The sequence below is a fragment of the Labeo rohita genome, chromosome 2 (genome assembly GCF_022985175.1).
Source record: "Labeo rohita strain BAU-BD-2019 chromosome 2, IGBB_LRoh.1.0, whole genome shotgun sequence".
Lineage (NCBI taxonomy): Eukaryota > Metazoa > Chordata > Actinopteri > Cypriniformes > Cyprinidae > Labeo > Labeo rohita.
Window position 1 is genome coordinate 14,017 of NC_066870.1, and position 19,393 is coordinate 33,409.

At 41.3% G+C, this 19,393-nt stretch overlaps 1 pseudogene; it reads left to right on the top strand.

The window, feature by feature from the left end:
* Positions 1 to 1,362: 1,362 nt before the first annotated feature.
* The window catches only part of LOC127176300 (GTPase IMAP family member 8-like), a 39,463-nt pseudogene continuing 21,432 nt past the window's right edge, over positions 1,363 to 19,393 (top strand).

Genomic DNA, 19,393 nt, shown 5'->3' on the forward strand with positions numbered 1-19,393 from the left:
GAGTTTCTGTGCGAGGGCGAGTATGAATGAAAAATAAATTAATTGTGTACTCATAATTGCTCACAAAACCCTAATTTGTGTAAAAACAGCAAAAATAATTAAGAACTTTGAGGTAAACATTTGCAAATCCTTACATTTTTCTCCAGTGTAGAGAAGCCTAATTTATTTTTCTTTATCTTTTTTTTTTATTATTATATTTATTCTGTTTTGTATTATTATAGTGAAATTGTGTTATTACAAAAGTAATATTCCTTATTTTGTTTAATGTTTTTATTTAAAAATAATAACCATAATCATTATGAGTTATATTGGTATATAAAAACAACAAATTGTGCAGTCCTACTAGTACAGCAAACCTGTTTTTTCTTTTCTTTTTTTTTTTTTAATTAGTATTTTTTGGCCTTTTCTCCCTAATAAAGTAAATGTTTGTCTGAAAACCATAAGGGTTGGATTTTGTATGCGGTGTACAGAACATTAATGTAAAAACATTCAGTGTCTGTGGCACTGTGCTAAATGCAAAAAGTTGATCATGTGATATTTATTGTTTTTACTGGAAGAACAAGAGGAAATTAATAATGATAAAATTGGTGTCTTATCTCCATCCTGCCACCAGAGGGCAACCAATGACCAACAAAGGCATTAGGCTACTATGTTTACGAAATTACAGTGTTTACAAAACTGAAAAAAAATATGTTTTCTATGCGCTTGAGTACAAATGATTGTTTCTTTTTTTATGTGGTTTCCTTAAAAAAGTGCATCCGTCTCCTTGTTTCTGTTTCCTGTCTAATCTCTGTCCTGTATGTTGCTGGTTCATTAATATTCAACATACAATTACCATACTGGGCAGAAATGCAAATTTAAAAAGTACTAGTATCTATTAAGTTCAGGATATCTCTGGTCTGAAAGTAACCAGAGCGATGGACTCCATTGCATTCAGCGAGAGCGCCGCTCTTCCTGTTTATCCTGAAACCGTCGTACCATAATGACGTAAGCGTGCTCCGGCATGAATGCTGAAACCCTATGTGAGTGCAGGCCAGAGGGGCAGTGGGCAGTGGGCAGTGGGCAGTGGGCAGTGGGCAGTGGGCAGTGGGCAGTGGGGAGGGGGGAGGGGGGGGGGGGGGGGGGGAGGGGACAATCGTACCCAGGCCCGGTTCACGGCAACCATGCCTAGTGTGAGTACACCCTAAGAATAAGCACTAGTACTTGATGGAAAAGATACTAGTGTCTAAAAAATAAGTACTTGTAGCATGAAAATTGATACTAGTACGGCTTTTAGATTAAATGTTAAAATGGCTTGCCATAATGCAACTGCAGAAGGGAGGAGTAATTTCATTGTAGAACCAAAAGTGAAAGAAAATCTGAACAACCTTGAACAGCAGCTTGACGTCTGGTGAGTTCATGTTTTCTGAAACAGTGTGTTTTTATGTGATTGATGTGATTTGTTTACATGATATTGTTTTTGTTTTTATGAATTGTACTTGTTTTCTAAAAATAGTTTTTCTTGGGCTTGTTGTGATCAGTCTATCTTCACATACAGTGGAAATGGCGACTGGGCCTGAAACTCTTCCTGGTAAGTGACTGTTTTTACACATACACATACGTTACAGAAAAATCAACAAACTACAACAAGACAAACAACAACAAACAACAACAGTAACACCAATCAAAAAAAAGGATTACTTCAAAAGCAAAGATAAATACATGAATAATGTTTCCACAGCCGATATATAGAGAAATAAATAAAATAATAATAATAGAATAATATAAAAGAATAATATAAATAATATTAATGTGCAATTCTCTTATAAATGATAACAATGGAACACCTTAATATCTTATTTGAAGTGGATAGGTTATTGGAGGCAGTAGGGTTATTGGTACTAATAATTAAACAGTGAATAAGGGATTGAGGGAAAAAAAAACTATAAAATAGAAAAAAATCATATAGCGATAGATCAGAAAAAGGTAGTTTATATTGTAATGAAGGGTCGGCAGAGTTGGGATCCATTTGGCGCATTTTAATAGAACAATCACAGTGTAACAGGCGAGGTCGATAAACAGCGAACAGGTATGTCAGAGGGGGAGACAAAGGCAGAGTAATAAGACAGCCAAGAGGTCGGGGCAGGCAGCTAGCTGAATAAACAACAGTCCATAAACAGTGCAGAGAGTCAAAAAGGCAGACAGAGTAGAATTGTAAATGAGAGAAACAGTCCTGGGGTCAAAACACAGTAATCCAACAGAGTAATTAAAAACGCTCAGAAATGTCAGCCAAGGCAAAACAAGACTTTGCAATGTGTGTGCGAAAACCGGAAGTTTATATAGGAAGGGAACAGGAAATAGTTGTCAGTGAGGTCAGTGCCAGGTACGGGGTTATGGGAAATGGAGTTTTGTGAATGGCAAAATCAATATTCAAGAGATGGTGACCTCTGGTGACGATTGGGGGAAACCACAGAGGCCGGATTCGTCACATCTATATATATATATATATATATATATATATATATATTTTTTTTTTTTTTTTTTAAATATAATTTATTTAGCACTTGCTACATTAAACATGCTAAGTGCTGTGATTACAAATGTATATAAAGTTCAACCACAATTTAGTTATTCAAGTTTATTATATTTATTAACTTATTAATTTACTCCTTAAATTATTGATTTATTCATTCATTCCTTTGATACTGTTGTCAATTACCCTGTCATCCTCTGTAAAATATATATATATATATATATATATATATATATATATAAATAAAAAAATGATAAAAAAGAATTAGAGATAAAGGAAAAAAAGAAAAAAAATAATAGTAATAATAATAATACATAAACGAATAAAAAAAATCAAGAGGATGTAACAAACAGACAAAAAAATAAAAAAAATAAATCAAAATAAGCAAATAATTTTAGAGGATCTGAAATGTGAACAATGTTTAATAAAGAGAAAAGATGAAAAAGAAAGCGAGACAAGGAGAGAAAAAGTAGGAGGAATGGAAGGTATTAGGGGACTGTTGGTTTTAAACTGTGGAGACAGATGGTGGAATATACCATGAACTCGTTTTTTCATTTTGTAGGTCATTGGCAGGCCCCTTCTAGATCATTAGTGAACGACCTAGTTGCGGTCTCGCCTTAATTGTCGACTCTACTATGTGAAGTTCATGGGTAGTAATGTTGAAGTCAATGCTTCCGCAGATTTTCTTCTCGCAACCATACTGTTCCCTATCTGTCGTACACTCCGAGTTCTGTCGAGTAGTGTACGACACTAGGGGTTGCCCTTGGGAGCCCAAACACCTCTGATAGTTTGAGAAAAGGCCGGTGAAATTGGGTGTGCAGATTTGCATAACTGGCCACGCCCCGGACATCTGGGTATAAATAGGGCAGCGCATGCTCTGCTCACTCATTCTGTTTCTTCGGAGTCGAATACAGCGTCTCTCTGCGAGAAGCTGCACCATTCACCTCTTCGTCGTTGGATTCATGGCGCAAGCAGTGGTCTCTCCCTTCTCAAACACAGATAAGTGTTGTGAGAGTTCCCCTGCGTGCTTCGACGGCGATCTTGAAGAGCATTCTTCCTCCTAAAAGAGTAATTTCTCTGTAAGAGCTGGCGCGGTTGGGATTGTGTGTTGGTAAACATGCCTTTCCCTCTGTGTCATCCTGGTTGCAGCTCACCTCCCCAAATGATCGACACAACCTTTGTGTTCAGTGTTGAGTTATGCTCACGCTGATGCAGCGTTTGTTGTTGATTCATGTTTTGCTTTTGCTTTGCTTTGCTTCATATTCATCTGTGAGCATGTTAATATCACGAGCATCTGTAATATATACATATAGTATGATTGTTTAGCATGTTAAACATCTACTCATTAACAGAGTATTGATAATAAACATAATAAATAATAATAAATTGTTATACAATAAATAAATAAATAAATATGATTTTATAGTCATAAACACAAGCATGCTTTGTATGTATTATACAATACAAAACCATTTTATGTCTGGGAAACTAATGTATTATTGTTAAGCACGTCATAAACATCTATTTGTGAACACAGTATGTGACAGTAGTTTTGTCTAAACAACCTTAGACTCTTTCATTCAGTGTTACAGTGTAAACACTATTACATTTATATCCCATCATTTTTATTTTATAGAACATTAAAAACATCCTGGCATCCTGAAACATTTCGATGCAATGAAATGAATACTTAATACTTCATAACGTTTCACCTGATTGCACATAGTCAGGAATTATAATGGGGTTGACATGGGGTTGGTTTCATACAGATTACTTTAACACATGATATTTGTTTTCAATAAGACTTACTCCATTTAAAAGTAGACATATCAGGCTTTCTATAGATATCTCTCTCATGTCTCTGTGTTTTGTATTCACTGAGTTTTAGTTCATTTTAGTGACGCATTTCTTAATGACGATCACAGAGAACAACGCAGCAGACTGCATACCCTGTTTGTTTGCTTTATTTCACAAAATCACAGAGTGTTGTTGTTATCAGTGTACACAAATAAAAGTAGATTCCTTACAGATTTTATTGATATATTGCTCTTATCTGTACGATCAAAAATGACGGAGTAATTGAAGTTCTTTTTGGCGTTATCAGAAAAACTGCCACAAACCACGCCGGCGCGTTTTTTGACCCCAGAGGGTTAAAATTTTAGTTTCCTGTTTAGGTTGTAACATTATTTAGTGGTTTGCAGAGTTCAAGTTTCCATTAAACGTGACTCACACGTATTGTCGGGTATTAACCCAGGGAGGCGTACACTCCGTCAAGGGTAGTGTTAGCTTGGTTCGTAGGTGGGGAGTGGGTAAGGGAAGTAAGGGCGGGCAGGGAGGGAAGGTTGGGGATTCTGTTTCAAAGTTGAGTTAATTTCTAAGTCCATTCATTTCTCATGGTGTTCATTTTAGGCTGTCTTTTACACATGTATGCATTTTTGTGTACTTGATGATTCCTTTTGGGAATCTTCTCTTTGTTTTTTATGTATTTTTGTGTTTGTTTCCTTTTGTTTTCATTCTTTCCCTAAATATGATGTCTCTTTCATAAAACACTCTCACATGGCAAACTCTTTGAGATATGTCAGCTGGAACTGTAAGGCTGTCAATAATCCTGTTAAGCTTAACCGAGTCTTAAACCATCTGAAGAGCTTGAAGGTGGACTTTGTCTTTTTGCAAGAAACGCATCTTCATTCTGTTGATCACTTTAGATTAAAAAGGGATTGGGTAGGGCAGGTTTTCCATTCAATATTTCACTCTAAATCTAGAGGCTGTGCAATTTTAGTGCATAAATCTGTCCCATTTGTAGCCTCTGATACCATTGTAGATCATAAAGGAAGATACATTATTGCATCAGGAACACTTTTCTCGACCCCTTTGACTCTTACAAATGTTTATGCTCCCAATTATGATAATCCTACTTTTATTTCTTCTTTCCTATCTTGTATTCCTACTATACATTCACACCCACTTATTTTGGCTAGGGATTTTAATTGCGTCATGTCTCCTGTTCTTGACAGATCTTCCAAAAAGATCATAGCTCTGTCAAAATGTGCCTCAGTTATCCACACATTTATGCAAAAGTATGGTATATGTGATGCATTCCGGCAGTTGCATCCCTTTGAAAAAAAAAAATAAAAATTTTCATATTCACAGTGGTGGAATGTAACAAAGTATTTGTACTTCGTTACTGTACTTAAGTAAATTTTTACGTATCTATACTTTACTTAAGTAAAAAAAATAATGCATACTTATACTTTTACTCAAGTAGATTTTTCAGCAATTATCTGTACTTTGTACTCCACTACATTATTAAAATGCGTGTCGTTACATCCTTCCGAATCTTGCATAAAAAAATTTTGGTCGACTGACGTTTTGGCGTTGCTGGCCAATGCACGTTGAAACAGATCGGAGATCTGATTGGTCAAAGAACTCACGCCGAAAATAGTGAGCGCGCGTTTTGAAACAACACAAGCGGAACTGATGTAAATCGAAGAAAAGGACACCAAATATCAAACATGGACGAAGAGCCAACAACGTCGACTGAGCTTGAGCCTGTGCCCTGCAGCTCTGATTCTGAGAGACACCCCTGGCCTTATTTAAGCAAGTTATTTGAATTTAAAGGTTCAAAGAATGACTCCTGGCGTTTTCAATGTGTCAAGTGCCTACCTCAACGCAAAGAACTGTTGGCGTTTAAAAACTCCCCTTCAAATTTGAAGAAACATATAGAGGTAAGACATGCGATGCTAGTTATTAATATTTAAGTTACTAACTTGCTATGACATGGTGCTATGACTGTTATAGAAAAATGGATGTCAACATAACAAAAATATCACACCAGTATAATATTTGTTTGACGTAAGTTAGTGGTACCCTAACAGGGCAACTTCATTAGCTGGTTATTAGCACAGCAGGGATGATAGCTTGCTAGTACGTTACATTTTTGGAGATGAGCAAACTACTGCTATATCTGTACATTCGTAGTTGGCTAAAATAGCTGTTTGTTTTGACTCGATGAAAAAATGTTCAAACTTTTATACAGCCCCTAGCTTCTTTACCATTCAACATTGGGTATTTAGTTGACATTCGCAAGTAAGCATGCAGTTAAAACTATCTAGGTTTGATTCGATTGTGAACAATTTTGCACTATGACAGTTGTTTTTCGTCAATATCGTGAATTTTTTTAGAATTTGCAAACATATATATATTATATTTATATTTATATATATATATATATATATATATATATATAGCAATTTAGCGCGAAAGTATATGCGAATATCAAACCAATTTTACCCGTGTGATATGCTTGGTTGTAAGTGTCAGTAGCTTGTCTTTTTAGTCTAAAGATGTAATCACGTTGGTTTCGCGTTTCAGTGCCCCATACACTGTGGTTTTGTATTAACGTAAATGTAAAAAAACTTTAGGGTCCAAACACTTAGTTTAACATGGCAAATACAGTAGCTTTTTGCTTGTGTGGTACTTACATGTTGCCAGTCATAACAAAGTAATATGCTAGTAAGATGTAAGGTTAGTGTTTGCACTTGCACTTAAATAGTAGTGGTTTAGATTAATTATTGAACCCTTAAAAAATATTTTATATTATGTTGTGAGATTTATTTTGGTTGTAGATTGACTATATTACTAAATACTAATACTACTAATGCTAAACGTGTATTAATTCTGTTGTCACTATCTTTTATAGAGAAAGCACAGACCACTTCTGAAGGAGTACTTGGCAGCAACTTCTTCTAAAAAGAAGGGGACATTGTTTGCTGATGGAGGTTCTTCAATAAAGCAGCGAAAACTTGAGGACACCAAAGCATCTCAGAAGACCATAGACCTTGCAGTGGTTAACTTTATTGTCCAGGGTTTGCACCCTTTTGGAGTAGTAGAACAGACTGGGTTTGTTGATTTAATACATTGTACTCAACCTGATTACACAGTCATGTCACGTACAACATTGAGAGAGAGAATTGATAAGTGCACAAAGCAAATGAAAGAAAAATTGAAGAATGCAATGCAGACTGTTAAGTGTATCGCCACGACTACAGACTGTTGGACAGCTCATAGGCAAAGTTTCATTGGGGTTACTGCCCACTGGATAGAGCCAGATACCCTAGAAAGAAAGTTTGTGGCTCTGGCTTGTAAAAGGCTGAAAGGGACACATTCTTATGATGTGTTAGCCAGTGCACTTAATGATATTCACAGTGAGTATAACATCCGTGAAAAAATTGTTAGGACCACAACAGATAATGCCTCAAACTTTATTAAGGCCTTCCGAGTTTATGCATGTGAAGATGAAGGAAGTTCAACTGAAGATGAGAGTAAAGGTGTGAATGACAGTGAAGAGGAGGATGCAGAAGAGGAGACAGAGGGTGTTGAAGTGGAAGCTTTGATGGAGGAAGAAGATGAGTGTTCTGAATATCAGCTTCCAAAGCATCACCGTTGTGCCTGTCATGTTCTGAATTTGATCTCAACCGTAGATGCTAGAAAAGCTGAATCAAATGTTATGTACAAGAAGATATCTCGTGCAGCATTTGCCAAGTGCTCAGCTCTTTGGAATAAGAGTGCCCGGTCATCTACAGCTGCAGAGGTTATTGAGAGGGAGTGCAAGCTGCAATTGATCTGTCCAGTTGAGATCAGGTGGAACTCTCTCTTCCTTGCAGTTGAGCGAATACTGAGGATAATTAGGGAAAGTGGAGAAGGAGCAGTCAGAGCAGTGACCATTGCACTTAAAGTCCCAATGTAAGTTTGTCATGGAGCAGATACGTAGTTGTGATGTGGTAGGCTATTGATTGTGTGAAATAATGTTGTTTACTAATGATTTACTCCATTTAATTGAACTGCAATAGTGTAGCCTATGCTTATCTTGCTGACATGCATGTTCTCACATGGTGTTTTACAGGTTCAGCCCTGCAGAACTTGCTTTCTTGTCTGACTATGCATCAACCATGAACCCAGTCTCTAAGGCACTCAACATATTGCAGGGAGAGGTGGATGTCCACATGGGATGGCTGGTACCCACTATAACCCTCCTAACTGTGAAGCTGGACCGCCTCCAAACTTCATCCAAGTTCTGCCAGCCACTGATCTCTGCTCTTCAGGAAGGAATACAGCAGCGGTTTGGAAAAATGATGAATGACCCAGAACTCATATCTGCTTCAATTTTACTTCCTAAGTTTCGCACATCATGGACAAGCAATGAAAACTTGCTAAAGTTGGGTAAGTCATTTAAATAATTTCTTTGTCAAGCATTCATTTGTTAATAGAATAATGGGTAGTGGTTCATTTTAACCAATATATGTTATTTTCAAAGCTAACTGGTATTTTAAAAGGCTAGACAGAAATACTCTTCATTCATGTTTGGATTTTTTTTTTTGTGCAGGCATGGACTACATCAAGAGACACATGGAGGAAGAGCCAGCCTTATCATCACCTGGTAGCCATTCTGGATCTGAGGAGGAAGACTTTTTTGGCCTTATGAAGGGAAATGTCCACGAAACCACAAAACAGTTGGATGCCTATCTGGCCAACTCTTCTACCTCAATGGACATACTCAAGTCAGTGCCCACAGTTTTTAATTTGTCCCTGAAGCTCAACACACCATTGCCCGCATCAGCAGCATGCGAACGAATGTTTAGCACAGCAGGGCACATTTTTTCTGCAAAAAGAGGCAGGCTAGGATCAAAAAGCTTTGAGAACCAACTTTTGTTGAAATTGAACAAAAACTATTGGTAATGCTATGCGGAACCAAATACAGTATTAGGGCTCTAATACTCTCATGTTCTATGGGGCATTTTGCCCTTTTGACCTTTGATTGCCTGGCCAAAATTTTTATTTGAAGGTCCTTTGTTTTTAAGTTTCTTATCGTAACATCTGCCTTTATATTGACTTCATTGTTTTTCACATAGATTCTGTTTTTTTTTGTCCTGTTAATGTTAGGTTGATCAGAGTTCTAAATAGCAATATTACTTGCATGTTTTAAGAGAAGCCCTCACCCTTGTCAAATTTTGTTTGGTGCTTATTTTTTTCTCATTCTAATGTGTTATACATTATTAGCCTAATGCTTGGATTTTCTGTAATCAATGGAGTATAAGCCTCAAATGCAGTTTTAGCTACGTTTTCCCCATGCAGGCCAAGGTAAAGGACTAAAGCAACTGTTGTTGAGCAGAATAAACTGGTCATACAAATTTGATTAAAGTGTTCAGAATAACACTCACCTGTGTACTTTTGAGTTTTTTTTTACTGCTCTTAATAGTATAGTAAAAATAAAATACATTGTATGTCATAATTGGCTTAGCTTAATTATTATTTAATGAGTAATAATTTTATTACAGTGTGTCAGTATTGCAGAGAGCTTGCACAACTACCCTTTCCAGTACACAATAGAAATTGTTTGTGATTATTACAATTGAACAGCCCAGACATTGAGACAACCGATTGTGTACTTTTACTTAAAAAAAATACTTTAAAGTAAATTTAAAATTATGTACTTAGGACTTTTACTTAAGTAAGATGTTGATGTAGTAATTATACTTTTACTTAAGTATATATTTTGCAGGGTAGTTGTACTTTTACTTAAGTACTAAACTTAAGTACTTCCTCCACCACTGCATATCCGCCAGACATATTCTCGCATTGTTATTTCTTTTTGGACCATACATTTTTTCCATACTTACAGGATTGTTCTTATCAAGGTATTGTAATTTTTGATCATGCACCAATTATATTAGAACTTCAGATACCACAGCAGCCACCTAAATACTCTCAGTGGCATCTTAATCCAGGTCTTTTATCCAACAAGGATTTTATTGAATTTATCTCTTCCAAAATATCAAGTTTTATAGAAGTCAAAACTATGCCAGGCATGTCATACTCTACTATTTGGGAAAGCTTGAAATCTTATTTACGTGGTCTAATAATTTCTTATTCATCCCATAAAAATCAAGAGAAGAAAAGAAGTCTTAAAGAAATATCCAACTCCACAGCACTTATTGATAGCCAGTATGCCTCAGATCGCTCCCCTGAACTTTTTAAAGAACGTCAGTTCTTACAGGCAGAATATGATATACTATTAACCAATGAGGCTGAAAAATTATTTCTGCATGCTCAGCATAGGACACTGTGATAAGACAGGGAAATTGCTTGCCCGGCAGATTCGTGAGGCTGAAGCGTCACGTATGATTCCCAAGCTAAGGTTAAAATCAGGAGCCACCACTGTAAACTACAAAGAAATAAATTCTGAATTCAAGCAATTTTATCTTAATTTATATTCCTCGAAATCCCCACCAGATGCTTTTGCAATGAACGCTTTTCTTAATGGAATTGAATTTCCCACTATTAATAAGTTGTCTTGTGACTCTTTAAAGGAAAAGATTCAAATTGAAGAAATTAAGGAAGCTTTAGCATCTATGAAATCTGGTAAGTCTTTTCTAATTTGCTAAGCCCAATTTTACATTTGGTTTTCTCAGAAAGTCTTCAGCATAGTTGTCTGCCTACAAGTCTTTATCAAGCGACAATTTCGCTGCTTCTAAAGTAAGACAAGAATCCATTAGAATGTGGTTCATATCGTCCTATCTCGTTGTTAAATTGTGAATCTTAGCCAAACTTTTATCTATCCTTTTAGAAAATTCTGTGGATCAAATAGTTTCACCTGATCAAACTGGCTTTATTCGGGACAGATATTCTTTTCTAACATTAGACGCCTTTTTAATATAATGTATTCTTCCCAACCAGACGATCCAGAGGTGATACTGTCACTTGACGCGGAAAAGGCCCATGTTCAATGGAATTATCTTTTACAGGTCTTAGAAAAATTTGGATTTGGCCCCATATTTATCTCTTGGATTAAAATTTTGTATGCAGCCCCTAAAGCTTCTGTACGCACTAATGTCTTTTCAGAGTATTTCAAACTGCATTGGGGCACAAGACAGGGTTGTCCCCTTTCCCCATTGTTATTTGCCGTAGCTATTTAACCCCTTGCAATTGCCCTACGTTCCAATGCACAGGTTTGCGATATAGCAGGTACAGTGCAAAAGGTTTCTGTATATGCAGATGACCTTCTTTTTTTTATCTAACTGTAACGGAGTCAAGGACGAATCCGGAGGCGTTGGATCCATTTGCAACAGCTTTATTAAATACTCAGACATAAACAACAAGCTCGGGTCAACAACGGCGGACAGGTGTGGTGAAGGCAAATCCAATCGGGTAGTCAAAGTCCATGCAATAGGTCGGGGCCGGCGGCAATCAAAGGGGTTAATCCAAAGGAAACGCGAGGGTCGACAAAAGGCAGGCAGCAAAGGTTCACACACATGATACACAGTCCGGTTGGCAACGAGTAGGCAGTCCGAGAAAAGAACGCTCAGGATTGATAGCATGACTAACAAAACTTCGCGATGTGCGAGACCGCGAAGCGCTCTAAAATGGCCGACAGAGAGGAAGTGAACGTACTGGGACTGAGCTTTTTTGCAGGGCAGACGGAGGCGTAGATCTCGGGTAGATAACCAGACCCATTGTCCAGGTTCGTAGAGAGGACCCGCCCGACGTCTGCGATCTGCCTGGGTCTTGGTTCGATGGATGGCTCGCTGTAGGTGGACATGAGCACGGTTCCAGGTCTCCTCACTCTGCTGGAACCAGGAGTTGACCGCCGGTAGCTCTGAGGGCTCCCCAGACCAGGGGAACAAGGGAGGCTGGTACCCTAGCACACACTGGAAAGGAGTGAGGTTAGTGGATGGCTTACGGAGGGAATTCTGGGCGTATTCTGCCCAGAGGATGAAACGACTCCAATCCTCCTGGTGGTCCTGGCAGTAGGAGCGTAGAAACCGGGTCAACTCCTGGTTCAGTCTCTCGGCCTGCCCATTGGCCTGGGGGTGATAGCCGGAGGTTAGGCTGATGTTGACACCCAACAGGCGGAAGAAGCTTGACCATAAGCGGGAGGTGAACTGGGGACCCCGATCGGAGATGATATCTTCGGGCAGGCCGTAGAAGCGGAAAACTGAGTTGCACAGAGCGTCTGCCGTCTCCAGAATCGATTGTGGAGCAGCTGTATAGTGGCCTCTATCCCAGGATGACCGGAGCTGGGGGTCGAGTGAACTTCGGTCAGCACGCGAGTACGGAGGTTGAGGGGCACGTAGGTCAAGTTCTCGGGACAGTCATTAGGGGGCGGATCCTGGGTCTGACCTTCAGTAATTTCCGTCATTAGGTCCCAGGCCACAGGAGCCACAATAACAGACGGGGGCAGAATGGACTCAGGTGGTGATACTGTGTGGTCGGGCTCATGGATCCGTGAGAGAGCGTCTGCCTTGGTGTTCTGTGACCCTGGCCGGTAGGTGATCTCAAAGTGAAAACGGGTGAAAAAGAGTGACCACCTGGCCTGTCGATGGTTCAAGACCCGGGCTGACCGAAGGTATTCTAGGTTTCTATGGTCTGTGAGGATTGTAAAAGGATGAAGAGAGCCCTCCAACCAATGCCGCCACTCCTCGAGTGCTAGCTTGATAGCCAGAAGTTCCCTGTTCCCCACGTCGTAATTTCTCTCCGCTGGGCTGAGTTTGTGAGAGAAGAAAGCGCAGGGCACTGTCTTGGGAGGTGCTCCCTGTCGTTGAGACAAGACCGCTCCGACACCGGTACTGGATGCGTCGACCTCCACGAGGAAAGGCTGGTTGGGGTCCGGATGATGGAGTATGTGAGCCGTTGTGAACCTTTGGCGGAGCTCTTCGAAGGCCTGGATGGCGGGAAGTGACCAGGAGAGACGAGTATCACCTTTTTTTATCATTGAAGTAAGAGGGGCGGCCACTGAGCTGAAGTTCCGGATGAAACGACGGTAAAAGTTTGAGAATCCTAGAAAACGCTGCAGCTCTTTCAGGGTTTTGGGACGTGGCCAGTCTCGTACAGCGGAGACCTTGGTCTCGTCCATAGCGACCCCCTCTGGACTGATGATGTACCCCAGAAAAGAGATGCTCTGCTGGTGAAACTCGCACTTCTCCTGCTTGGCGTACAATTGGTGTTGGACGAGTCGTTGGAGCACGGCCCTGACGTGCTGGACGTGTTCCGGGTAGGAGTCTGAATAAATCAAGATGTCATCAATGTAGACTATGACCCATCGATTTAACATGTCCCGGAAAACCTCGTTAATGAAGGCTTGAAAATAAGAAGGACTATTGGCCAGTCCGAAGGGCATCACCCGGTACTCGTAGTGCCCCGAGGTAGTCGAGAAGGCGGTTTTCCACTCGTCTCCCTCCCGGATCCGGATGAGATTGTAGGCCGAGCGCAAATCTAGCTTGGTGTAAATCTTGGCTGTTCTTAGCTGCTCCAAGGCCGATGGGACCAGCGGGAGAGGGTAGCGGTATTTAACAGTGATGGCGTTGAGTGCTCGGTAGTCGATGCAAGGGCGAAGACCGCCGTCCTTCTTTTTTACGAAGAAAAAGCCGGCCGAGGCTGGTGAGGTGGAAGGTCGGATGAAGCCCTTGGCGAGTTCCTCCTGGATGTACTTGTTCATGGCCTCGGATTCAGGCTGCGAGAGAGGGAAGATACGTCCTCTGGAAGGAACTGCTCCTGGGACCAGGTCAATGGCGCAATCTCCGGCGCGGTGAGGAGGTAGGTGAGTAGCTTTGACGGTGCTGAAGGCCTCGAGAAGGTCTTGATACTCATCAGGGATGATACTCTTGGGCTTGAGGGTCTCGGGTGAAACAGAAGATTGTACTGTAGGCTGACTGCAGTGAGGCTGGCAGCGGGAGGACCAGTGAGTTATTATTGCCTCAGACCAGGAGATGGAGGGTTCATGTTGGTGAAGCCAGGGGTAACCGAGGATGAGAGGTGTTCGGGGTGATGTAATGATGAAAAACCGGATGGTTTCCTTGTGATGGGGCTCGGTGTGGAGGGTGAGGTCCCCTGTAGTGTGTTCGATACGTCCAGTTCCTAATGGTCGCCCATCGAGGGCGGCCACTGCCACAGGGGAAACACAGGAGAGAATGGGTAGACGATTAGCTTTTACGAAGTCCGCATCGATGAAATTGCCGGCAGCGCCGGAGTCTATCAAGGCGGTAGCCCGAACAGATCTATCCTCATAACACAGAATCACAGGAATCTCACAACGATTGAGATGCAACTTGTTTGAACTCACCGAGGCAGGCGGACGAGGTGGTCGAGTGGGGCAGGTGGCTCGGATGTGTCCCGCCTGTCCACAGTACAGACAGAGGTTGTTCTTGAGGCGCCGCTCTCTCTCCTCTGCAGACAGTTTAGTCACCCCCAGCTGCATAGGTTCTGGTGAGGCCACGGGGATGGGACTGGTTGGAGGGATCATGGTGACTGCTCGACTGGGCTTGCGAGCGCGCATGACGTTGTCTATGCGGATGGACAGATCGATGTACTGGCTGAGCGACAGCCCCTCGTCCCGACAAGCCAGCCCCACCTGTAGATCCGGCTGTAATCCCTTACGGTAATGCAACTTTAGGGGTCCGTCGTTCCATCCACTCTGCGCCGCCAGCGTGCGAAAGTCCAGCGCATATTCAGCCGCGGTGCGTCGTCCTTGCTTTAATGCCATTATCTGTTCCCCGGCCTCACTGCTCTCTGGGCTGGGCTGGAAGACCTCCTTGAAGCTTTTGAGGAAGGCGGCGAAAGAAGGGAAAGTAGGCTGACCGAGATCCCAAACAGCAGTGGCCCATTCCAGAGCTTTCCCAGTAAGCAATGAGCAAACGAACGCAATCCGACCCTCGTCGGTGGGGTACAGGTGTGGCTGCTGGTTTACGAACAACGTGCATTGTAGTAGAAACCCCTTACACTTACCCGGCGAACCGTCAAATTTTTCCGGAAACGCCAGTCGGGGACTCGCGGTGACGGGCGGCGCGGCCGGGGACGGACTGGCGGCCGGAGGAGGAGAAACTGCCGGTGGTGTAGCGATCTGCAGTCCCTGTACGGCCCGTACCAGCTGCTCGGTTAGGGCGGTCAGATGATCCAGTTGCTGTTGATGGCGTGACAACATGGAGGCCTGGGCGGAAACCTCGGATGCAATCTGACCTGCTGTCGCTGGATCCGTAGCTGGCGAGGTTTTCTGTAACGGAGTCAATGACGAATCCGGAGGCGTTGGATCCATTTGCAACAGCTTTATTAAATACTCAGACGTAAACAACAAGCTCGGGTCAACAACGGCGGACAGGTGTGGTGAAGGCAAATCCAATCGGGTAGTCAAAGTCCATGCAATAGGTCGGGGCCGGCGGCAATCAAAGGGGTTAATCCAAAGGAAACGCGAGGGTCGACAAAAGGCAGGCAGCAAAGGTTCACACACACGATACACAGTCCGGTTGGCAACGAGTAGGCAGTCCGAGAAAAGAACGCTCAGGATTGATAGCATGACTAACAAAACTTCGCGATGTGTGAGACCGCGAAGCGCTCTAAAATGGCCGACAGAGGGGAAGTGAACCGGGAGACCCGGAAGTGGCAGTCCCAGGCACGGGATTATGGGAAGGGTAATTTCTAAAACTCCGGTGAGAGCTCCCGCTGGTGGGGGATAGAGGGAGCCACAGAGACCGTCCGTGTAACACTAACCCTCTTTCTTCAATTCCTCAAATTCTTTCTATTTTAGATACTTTCAGCAGTTTCTCCGGATACAAACAAAATTTCTGTAAAAGTGAACTGTTTCCATTGTTAGAAATCGTTTTAAATACTTGGGGATTCAGGTGACCCGTAAATACTCTGACCTATTCAGTGCCAACATTAGTCCAATGCATAATTATATTAAGTCTCTCTTTGTATCCTGGTATCCTCTATCTTTGATAGGCAGGGTGAATGTAATCAAAATGAATTTTCTTCCTAAATTTTTATATATTTTTTTCAGTGTCTTCCTATATTTATTCCAAAATCTTTTTTTACAGTTTTGCAGCGAAATATTTCTTCTTTCATATGGAATAAGTCAAAACGAATTTAATCAAAGTCATCAAAGTGTTTGGGTGGCCTGGCTCCGCCAAATTTTCAAAACTATTATTGGGCTGTGAACATTAGGAATCTGTTATATTGAGTGCAGCAAAATTTACAATTAAATAAGTCTCAGTGGGTACTGATGGAAACTGCCTTTTGTTCTCCAGCAACTTTAACATCCTTACTAAGTGTACCAGTTCCATTTAAGTATACTACTTTAATAAAAGGAAAAACAGTTCTTAAACATTCACTAAGAATTTGGTCTCAGTTCTGTTAGACTTTAAAGACCCTTGTACTATTTCATTTCCACCCTCTTTGATGGATAGGGCTTTTAACATCTGGAAGGAACATGGCTTAGCTACAGTTAGTCAGCTATACATTGACAACAATTTTTGCATCCTTTACACAGCTTTGAGGAAAATTTGATTTACCCAGCTCATATTTATTTAGATAGCTTCAGATTCTGAACTTTATTCCTAAGCAGTTTTCCAGCTTTGCCTTTTTGCCAACTAAAAACAACTTGATGATTGTACCGAAGCGTCACTCGAAGTGGGATCCATATGCAGGCTTTATTTAAAGTCATGGTCAGACAGGCAAAAGATCCGATACCAGAAAAACACTATGTCAGAGAGCAAAACACAATTGTAGTCGGTTAACAGGCAGGAGATCAGGGCAGGCGGCTAGAAATCATAAATCAGAAACTGTTCAAAAATCCAAAAGGCAAGCAGCAGTGAATCAGTAACGAGAAACAACCTGGGTCACAACAGGGTATAAACGCTCAGAATTGTTAACCGTGGTCGAACAAGACTTTGCTAAGAGGCAGGGAAAACGGACTGCTTATATAGGCCAGTGGATTGGTTACAACTGGACTGGGTGATCAGTACCAGGTACGGGGCTGATGGGAGATGTAGTGTGAAGGTGAGTGTGTGTGTGTATGTGTGAGTCAATATTTAGGCGATGAAGCCCTCCTCTGATGGTCGGAGGAGGGAATCATGGAGTTCGTCTCTGTAACAGAGCCCCCCCACCGAGCGACTACTGGCGGATTTAGAGTTAGCTTGCTCATGTGTATATGAAGTTGAATCAAGTGAAGAACACACCTGCCTGGGGTTGAGTCTTTTGGCCGTCCTCAGATATTCCAGGTTTTTGTGATCAGTCAAGGCTGTGAAGGGGTGTGTAGCTCCCTTCAACCAGTGACGCCATTCTTCAAAAGCAACCTTCATGGCCAAGAGTTCCCGGTCACCAACATCATAATTTCTTTCAGCCACATTTAATTTCCTAGAATAGAAGGCACATGGATACAGTTTTGCAGGTGTACCTTGTCTTTGGGAAAGGACAGCTCCTAAACCAGTGTTGGAGGCGTCAACTTCAACAACGAAGGGGAGTTCTTGGTTAGGATGGTGCAGAATGGGGGCAGTGACAAATCGTTGTTTGAGCTGTTCAAATGCCTGAATGGCTGCACTGGACCACTTGAGATTACGGATTCACCAGGCCGACGGGCATGACCAAATATTCATAATGTCCAGTACTAGTGAAGAAAGCTGTCTTCCACTCGTCCCCCTCTCTTATGCGGATAAGCACTGCGAAGATCAAGCTTGGTGTAGTATTTGGCTGGAGTTGTTCCAGGGCGGCAGGAACCAACAGTAGGGGATAACGAAACTGGATTGTTATTTAATTCAATCCCTTGATAGTCTATACATGGCCAAAGACCCCCATCTTTTTTTCTTTTTTTCATCTCAATACAGGCATAGACATTGGGTCAGGCGACGATTTCTCTCCTCTTCCTCTCCCAGATGATATGCATTCACTTGCATGGGTTCGGTCTTGTCTGTCATTGCAGGGACATTAATTCGGCGAGTGCTGCGAGGGCTGGGTTTACGTGACCAGATGAGATTATCAATCTGTATAGCGAGTTAACACCCTGGGGTCGGCTAACCCGCAGGCGGGAGCACGCGCATATTTTCCAGATGTGAGCAAAAAGAACTTGAATTGCTCCCTCAATTTTGATTGGACACATAAAAGTAATACATCACCTGAATCTGTAGAAAGTTTACTTTTATTTGTGTACGCTCAACATATTAACAAATGTTCGTGGTTTTTGTAAATAAAGTAAATATACAGCGTGTCATTTCAGTCTTCTCAGTCTCCGTGAATATCCAGTTGAAACGCGTCACTAAAATGAACTAAAACTCAGCGAATAAATGACACACAAACACCAGAGATATGTCTATTAGAAAGCTTGGAATGTCTACTTTTAAATTAAGTAAGTTTAATCGAAAACACATATTCTGTGTGTAAGTAATCCGTATGAAACCGAATTTCCCCATCTGCGCTCATTACCGCTAATTAGATCACGCCCACGCGCGGTGGCTCTATTGTTATTACAAACATCCACGTGAAAGATGCGCGAAATGAACGCCCACATCAACTCGTAAACAAAGCGGCAACGTGTTTGTGTCGGATACTTTCGTTTTTGGAAGAAAGCGCTGAGAGGAAAAAGCCTTGTATTTACTCCAGATGAGGACGCGCTGAGAGGAACAGGCTGAGCTTGTTTATCTCACAAACAGAACGCGAGCGCGACTACAGACAGATGACGAGAGGATCTTACACAGTGTAAGTAATGTTTCTTATTAACACCAGATAATGTGTTGTTGAGACATAAACTTGAACGCATTTACTAGTTGGACTTTTTCAAAACTATAATTCCTGACTAAAATATGTGAAATCGAGTGCAACATTTTGAAATATCATAGGCAACTTTTCAATGCATCTAAAAGTAATATAAAACGATATAAAAGTAATGTTTAAGAATGCTTAGACTAGTCTTTACTGTTGAATACTCTGAAATTATCTAATCAAGCCTGTATGTGCTTAATAGTAATTTAGTTTCTCAGATGTTGTTTTTATACTGTATAATAATAAATACAAAGCATGTGTGCATATGATAACTATAAAATCACATGGGCAATATTAGTGATC